This window comes from Arachis ipaensis, chromosome B01 (genome assembly GCF_000816755.2).
Source record: "Arachis ipaensis cultivar K30076 chromosome B01, Araip1.1, whole genome shotgun sequence".
Taxonomy (NCBI): domain Eukaryota; kingdom Viridiplantae; phylum Streptophyta; class Magnoliopsida; order Fabales; family Fabaceae; genus Arachis; species Arachis ipaensis.
Window position 1 is genome coordinate 49,408,651 of NC_029785.2, and position 8,580 is coordinate 49,417,230.

The following is an 8,580-nucleotide window of genomic DNA, read 5'->3' on the forward strand; positions in this document are numbered from 1 at the left end:
CCTGCACTCAAAGTGGATTTTCTGGAGCTACAGAACTCGAAATGGCGCGCTTCCAATTGCGTTGGAAAGTAGACATCCAGGGCTTTCCATCAATATATAATAGTTCATACTTTGGCTAAGAATAGACGACGTAAACTAGCGTTCAACGCCAGCTTTCTGCCCAAATCTGGCGTCCAGCGCCAGAAAAGGAGCCAAAACCAGAGTTGAACGCCCAAACTGGCACAAAAGCTGGCGTTCAACTCCAAGAAGGACCTCTACATGTGCAACACTCAAGCTTAGCCCAAGCACACGCCAAGTGGGCCCCGGAAGTGGATTTATGCATCAATTACTTACTCATGTAAACCCTAGTAGCTAGTTTATTATAAATAGGACATTTTACTAGTCTTTTTGACATCTTTGATCAGTTGTATGCTATCTTAGATCACGTTTGAAGGCTGGCCTCTCGGCCATGCCTGGACCTTTCACTTATGTATTTTCACGGTAGAGTTTCTACACTCCATAGATTAAGGTGTGGAGCTCTGCTGTTCCTCAAAGATTAATGCAAGTACTACTGTTTTCTATTCAATTCATCTTATTTCGCTTCTAAGATATTCTTTCGCACCTCAACCTGAATGTGATGAACGTGACAATCATCATCATTCCCTATGAACGCGTGCCTGACAACCACCTCCGTTCTACATTAGATTGAATGAGTATCTCTTAGATCTCTTAATCAGAATCTTCGTGGCATAAGCTAGAATGATGGCGGCATTCAAGAGAATCCGGAAAGTCTAAACCTTGTCTGTGGTATTCCGAATAGGATTCAATGATTGAATGACTGTGACGAGCTTCAAACTCGCGAGTGCTGGGCGTTAGTGACAAACGCAAAAGGAGGGTGAATCCTATTCCAGCATGATCGAGAACCGACAGATGATTAGTCGTGCTGTGACAGAGCATGTGAGCATATTTTTCACTGAGAGGAGGGGATGTAGCCACTGACAACGGTGATGCCCTTGAATAAAGCCAGCCATGGAAAGGAGTAAGACTGATTGGATGAAGATAGCAGGAAAGCAGAGGTTCAGAGGAACGAAAAGCATCTCCATTCGCTTATCTGAAATTCCTACTAATGATTTACATAAGTATTCCTATCTTTACTTTTATTAATTAATTTTGAAAACTCCATACTATTTTATATCTGCCTAATTGAGATTTGCAAGGTGACCATAGCTTGCTTCATACCAACAATCTCCGTGGGATTCGACCCTTACTCACGTAAGGTATTACTTGGACGACCCAGTGCACTTGCTGGTCAGTTACACAGAGTTGTGAACCGTGGTTTTGGCATCATGTTTTTGGCGCCATTACCAGGGAAAGAAAGAGCGATGAATTTTACATAATTAAAGTGTAATCACGATTCCGCGTACCAAAGGCCAAGAGCACCAAAGCTCTTGCCAAGGGCTCTTTCCAAGAGCCGAGCTTTGCCCTGGGAGCAATCCCAATGGGCCAAAATTCACCAAAACTCTAATTTAATTCAATTCTTCACCATTTTGAAAAGCCCACATAATTCAAAGACACAGAGAAGCTAGATTAAGAATTTTATTTTGTAATTTATTTTTAATTTTATTTTTATTTTTATTTTGTAAAAAGCCTATATAAAGGCATCATTCTCAGTTCATTGAGAGGAGGCAAGCTCTACTAGAGAGCACTAGGGGGAATTGGGATTGAGAGCTGAGTTCTCTCCTCCTTGTTCTTACTTTTGCATTTCTTACTTTTTGTTTTGAATCTTGGGTGGAGAATTGAAGAAATTCTGTTTCAATCTCACCTTGAATTCTATCTTGTTCTCTTACTGCATAATTCAAATTTTCATTGGCTGTTGTTAATCTTCTTCTTCTGCAACTTTAGCTTTTCTGTTTTGGATCTTAAATTGAGGTTGAAGAGCTCCATTAATTCAAATTCTGAGAATCATCTTCCACTCTTCATCTCAATTGATCTAAGGATTGGGTTTTAATCTTCTCTGCTATTTTTAAACCTCATTTTCTTTTGCAATATATTTTCTGACTGAGCAAAGGAGAATTGAGATCCAGATTTGCTTCCTGAGTTCATTGCTCTTCTTGGATCCTCAAATTCTCTTTTAGATTTTACAATTGAGCTAAGCTTCTTTCTGTCTTGTTCTTCAAGCAATTTTTCATTTCTATTTGAATCTGTTTCAGTTACTTCAACTTTTACTTCTCTGCTTGATTGTACTTTACATTTTCTTGTTGAAGTTTTAATTCCCAGCACCCAATCCCTTTTACTTTTCATGCAATTTAATTATTCTGCAATTGTTCTAAGTGCTGCCTATTGCTTTCCTTTAAATTTCCTGCACCCAATCCTCTTTATATTTGATGCAATTTACATTTCTTGTCATTTAAGTTTCTGCAATTTACATTTCTTGCTCTTTAAATTTCAATGCAATTTACTTTCTACACTTTATAATTCCTGTAAATTTACTCTCTGTTGCTTCAATTTCACTTCAATTCACATCAATGTTAGCTTGACTAAACTAATCACCCACTAAAGTTGCTTGATCCATCAATCCCTGTGGGATCGACCTCACTCTAAGTGAGTTTTACTACTTGATGTGACCCGGTACACTTACCGGTGAGTTTTAGGTGTTGGAATTCGGTTCCAACCCATCAATACTGATGTAAAACACAATGTAAAACTCGAAAATAATTATGTTCTCTAGTATGTTGTTCGAATGATTATGTAAAATACACTTTAAATACTAAACAGATGACTAGTAAGGGTAAAACAGTCTATTTAGTGATAAAATCCACTTCTGGGGCCCACTTGGTAAGTGTTTGGCCTGAGCTTTGATGAGATCCACGTGCTATGAGGTCTCTTGGGCATGGAATGCCAGTTAGGGGGTCCTCTTTGGGCGTTTGGACGCTGGTCTCTGCTCTCTGGGCGCTGGACGCTTGGAAGGGGCAGGAAGCTGGCATTAGACGCCAGTTTTGGGCCTTCTAATCCGAAGTACAGTATGGACTATTATATATTGCTGGAAAGCTCTGGATGTCAGATTTTCATATCCGTTAAGAGTGCTCCATTTGGACTTCTATAGCTCCAGAAAAGCTCTTCCAAATGCAAGGAGGTCAAATCCGGACAACATCTGCAGTGCTTTCTCTGTCTCTGAATCAGACTTCTGCTCCAGCTCCTCAATTTCAGCCAGAAAATACCTGAAATTGTATAAAAATACAAAAAATCATAGTAAAATCCAAAAATGTGAATTTAACACTAAAACCTATAAAAACTTAATAAAACTAAACAAAAACTACTAAAAACTATATGAAAATGATGCGAAAAAGCGTATAAAATATCCGCTCATCACCTATTTCATTTTTTTATGGTTTAGTTATATTTATAAGCTTTAATTATATGTCGGAAGTTCTAGGATTGCCTTCGGCTTTCCTAGGATATTATATGTTACATATGTGGGCACTGTTACCATGCTGAGAACCTCCGGTTCTCACCCCGTGCGGATTTTTTTGTTTTCAGATGCAGGATGTGAAGCTCCTTGCTGAGGCATGCTGGAAGCTTCCAATTTAGCGAAGATCCTTATCTCTCGGGACTTTATTTTGGTTATATGTATTTATATAGATACTTATTATCTCCACTGTTTATATATACATACTGTATTAACTCCTCTTAGAGGTTATTTTGGAGAAACAGGTTCCGCAACTCTGTATTTTTTAGGTTTCTTTTGGGTTCTCATATATATATGTATGTATACTTATATGTTCAGGCCTACCTTCGCGAACTGAGTCTTGAGCTTTGTTATCTGTATTATGGTACTCTTCCGTATATATATATATCCGTGTTAGTTATCTTTTATCTCGCTTCGCTTACGTTATCACATTCGGAAGTGTTGCGCTTTTCAATTTAACGATTTTGCTTTACCCTTTTTTTCAAAGGCTCCTAGTTAAAAATATTTTTCACTATTATTATATATATAATTTTACTTTTAGAGGTTGTAATACCTCACCACCTCTGTCTTATGACTTAAGCATAAAGCTCTGTGTGATAGGGTGTTACACCTTTCCTAAATAAGTCTTTTGGGATAGCCAAATCTTCCCATCTTTTCTGTCTCAGTGAATTTGCATCCTTAAAATCTTGTTTGTAGATCCCAAGTCCTTCATATCGAACTCCCTAACCAATTGAGCCTTCAATTCTCGAATACAATCTTTGCTGGGACCTATCACTAACATATCATCCACATACAATAGAAAAATGATGAAATCATTATCTCTAAACCTTTTGATCTTGTAATTTTTATAATGATTTGATTGTAGTTTGTTGTACTCAAAGCTAACGATGAAGGAAATAAATCTCTTGTTCCAATACCTTGACGCCTACTTTAAACTGTATAGAGATTTGGTTAACCTACAAATCAAGTTTTCTTTTCCTAGTTCTCCACAGCCCTCTTCTAGTTTCCTATGAAGAAAAGCAGTCTTTACAATTAATTGTTCTAGATGTAAATCAAATGCAACACATATAGCTGGAACTATCCTGATTGTAGTAATTCTAACTATTGGAGAAAATATTTCGTCGAAGTCGACTCCTTCTTTTTGAGCAAATTCTTTGACCATTAATCTCACATGATAACATTCTATTTAGTTATTGCTGTCACACATGATTTTGAAGATCCATTTGTTACCAATGGCTTTCTATCCTTTCAGGAGTGGAATAATATCCCACATTTTATTTCTATATAATGCTTGCATTTCTTCTTGCATAGTTATCATCCACAAAAAAAGTCTGGACTTTTCAGAGCTTCTTGAAATGTTGATAGCTCTTCAACTTTAGACACAAAACAATGTGCCTTATAACAAGCCATTACATAGTCAGAATGCCAAGTTGGTCTTGTTTCCTGTGTTAACCTTTGAACTTCACTTGGTTTTTGTTCATCATGCTCTAGCTCTGCGTCAGAAGAATATTCCTTTTCTAACTAATCATCGATATGTGCTGTAATAGTCTCCACATTATTACTACTTCTTTCTCATTCTTTTTATAACTCATTATTAGCAAATATAACATCTCTACAGATAATAACCTTGTCGGAAGTAGGATCCTACAAATGATATCCCTTAACATTGTCAGCATATCCCAATAAGACACATTTTCTGGATTTAGGATTCAGCTTTGTTCTTTCTTGGGGATTGAACTTCACATATACAGGCAGCCAAAGATGTGGAGAGAAGAATAATCCAGTGACTTGCCTTGCCATATCTCCAATGGTTTTCAACCTAATTATTGTGGATGGCGATTGATTAGTCAAGTAGCTGGTTGTTTTTACTACTTCTGCTCAGAAACACTTGGGTTAATCTAGTAGTTTATAGCATAGCTCGAGTCCTTTCAAGAAGAGTTTTGTTCGTCTGTTCTGATACACCATTTTGCTGAGGAGTATATGCATTGTGAATTGCCTCTAAATGCCTTCCTTCTTGCAAAATGCGATAAATCACCATCTGTATATTCTCCTTAATTATCTATCCTTAGGCACTTGATTTTCCTTCTAGTTTCAAGCTCTATTTGTGCTTTAAATTTCTTGAATACTGGAAACACATCTGATTTCTTTTTTATGGGGAATACACATATCCTACAAGAGTAATTTATGAAGGATACAAAATACTTTGCTCCTCCTAGTTATATCATAGGTGATTTCCACACATTAGAGTGAATTAAGTCTAGTATGTGCATACTTTTGGTGATGGACCTTTCGAACTTTATCATATGCTATTTTCTTGCCACGTAGTGCTCACAGAAAAGTAAATTTACCGATTTGAGCATGGAAAGAACATTGCTATTTGCAAGAACTTGTAAACTATGTTCTGACATATGTGGCCTAGCTTGCGATTCCACATCATCAATTTGTGATTTGCATATGCAATCGCTGCCCCTGTGTCTTGGATTATATCTCCAAAGAGTAAATAGAGATTGGTTGTTATCCTTTTGGCTTTCATGATGAGACGAGCACTGCTTGACACCTTCATGATTCTATCTTTAATATTGATCTTGTACTCTTGAGCATCCAAGATTCCAATAGAAAATTGATTCATTCTTAGTCCTTTTACATGTTTGACAACTGAATTGTGCATATAGAACCATCAAACATTTTGATTTTAATAGTACCATTAATAACAATTCCAGATCATGATCATCTTCCTTGAGCATAGATCCTGATGAAACTGGTTCATTTGTGCTAAACCAATCCCAATGCAAAGTTATGTTATTACGTTATAGTACAATCCATCAATCAAACATAAGCCAATTGTCTACCACCTTCACAACCAATCACTACTTCAATGCACAAGATGTTTTCATTGTTAGATGTACTTGCAACACATCCTTATGAGGTTATTGCATCATAAGCTTTCTTTGTGGTCTTTCTATTGAACTAACAATGTTTCTTCAAATTCTTTTTCTTGCCACAGTTCCTCCAGGCCTTTGATCTATCATGACGCTGACTCCTACAAGATCCGTGTTTCATTGATCTATCTCTCACCACCGACAAAGCTTCTGCTTGCTTTGAACCCTCAGTTTGATCATCCTTGTTTTTATGTCTACTTTCTTTTTCAAGAATAGCGGCAGCGACATCATTAAATTGGAGTTGACTAGAAATATTGTTGTTGGTAATATTGATGATGAGTTGATCTTACGAATCTAGTAAGCTTTGAAGAAGCCCGGCACATTATTTTCTCCAATTTGACAGTCCATGGTTATTAGCTATGAAAATAACGTATTCATATTGTTGATATACTCCGTGACTAGTATGGATTTTGTAACGACCCAACTTTCAGCAGGTCATGACCAATGCCAATCGTTAGGTGTTACTATTTTGTCAACCTATAAGACTCTAGACCTTATATGTAATGTTATCATTATGAGCTTGTAACACTGTTTGCAATCGTAAGTTAGTCAAGATTGTATTAACATTATTACAGTAAGGTATAAAAGCAACAAATCATGCAGGCACTTAAGATAACAGCAAAATATAGTAGAAACACATATACTATACATGGATGGGCACTAGGGCGCAGTTTCATACGTAGGATTAGTTAGTACATTCGATCCCACTTATATGCATAGTACCCATAACTTAGAAAGTAGATACATAAATGGTTGACACTTAGGTTCTAGCTCACGTAAGAGCCCCTACTCTAGAACATGCCTACCAAAAGTAAAATCATATCCCTCGCAAAAGGCTATCTATAATAAGGGAAGACAATTGACTACTAAACTACTTCCTAAAAATATCTATAAGACTATTGCACATCGGGTTCATCATACGTAGCCATTGGGTTGCTGTCCTAACTCTCCATCTCCTACATCGGCTTTTTCTAACAAGCTAGAGACTAGGTCAATAACCAAGTGGTCCTCTCCGGCCTTGGTATCCTCTAACGGATCCTCTTTGGATGAAGTCGATATGAAGCCGTTGGGAACAGTTGTGGCCAAGACCTCTCCCAAGGGGCCAAATTGCTTGACCATCAGATCAAGTGGCTGATAATCGGGCATGAGCTTCATCGGTATCACTGGCTCAGACACCAGGTCAAACCAATGTAGATACTCGGGCTGAAAAATGACAGGAGACTCTGGTTCAGGGTCCACCTGGTACATTGGTTATGATGGAAAGGGGTAGTGGGTATCTCCAGGATGCAGCTCAGATAGTAAAAAATTGTAAGGGAAGCTAGGGTCAAACTCAAGACTAAGTAAAGGATGTGAGAATGGTCGATCAAAAAGGATGTACATGCACGTATGCAACTCTCCCTATATGATAGTGCTTCCCTACGAAGGATCATCATAGTAGCACAGTGCAAGGTACTCAAAGAATACTACTCCCAACTCCTTCTATAGAACAGGAGAAAGAAGAGGGGTAAGAACCTAAGATTCCCAGCAGGGTGTAAAGAAGTCGGGGGATTTGGGTACTTAACTCTAGGGAGTTCATTACTACACTACAAGTTACCCTGACGGATATGGATGAGCGGATAATTTATATGCTTTTTGGCATTATTTTTAGTATGTTTTTAGTAGAATCCGGTTACTTTTAGGGATGTTTTCATTAGTTTTTATGTTAAATTCACATTTATAGACTTTACTATGAGTTTGTGTATTTTTCTGTGATTTCAGGTATTTTCTGGCTGAAATTGAGGGACTTGAGCAAAAATTAGATTCAGAGGTTGAAGAAGGACTGCTGATGCTGTTGGATTCTGACCTCCCTGCACTCAAAGTGGATTTTCTGGAGCTACAGAACTCAAAATGGTGCGCTTCTAATTGCGTTGAAAAGTAGACATTCAGGGATTTTCAGCAATGTTTAATAGTCCATACTTTGGCCGAGTTTAGACAACGTAAAAGGGCGTTGAACGCCAGTTCTACGCTGCTGTCTGGAGTTAAACGCCAGAAACAAGTCACAAGCCAGAGTTGAACGCCAGAAATACGTTACAACCTGACGTTCAACTCCAGGAAGAGCCTCTGCACGTGTAACATTCAAGCTCAGCCCAAGCACACACCAAGTGGGCCCCGAAAGTGTATTTATGCATCAATTACTTACTTCTATAAACCCTAGTA

General features: G+C 37.8%; 1 long non-coding RNA gene across 1 annotated transcript in view; it reads right to left on the reverse strand.

Annotated features, from left to right (window-relative positions):
- LOC110271076 overlaps window positions 2,956-8,580 on the reverse strand; it is a 14,993-nt gene continuing 9,368 nt past the window's right edge. The window contains exon 3 of the long non-coding RNA XR_002361152.1: window positions 2,956-3,197. This is a non-coding gene — a long non-coding RNA (uncharacterized LOC110271076). The remainder of the gene's footprint in view (window positions 3,198-8,580) is intronic.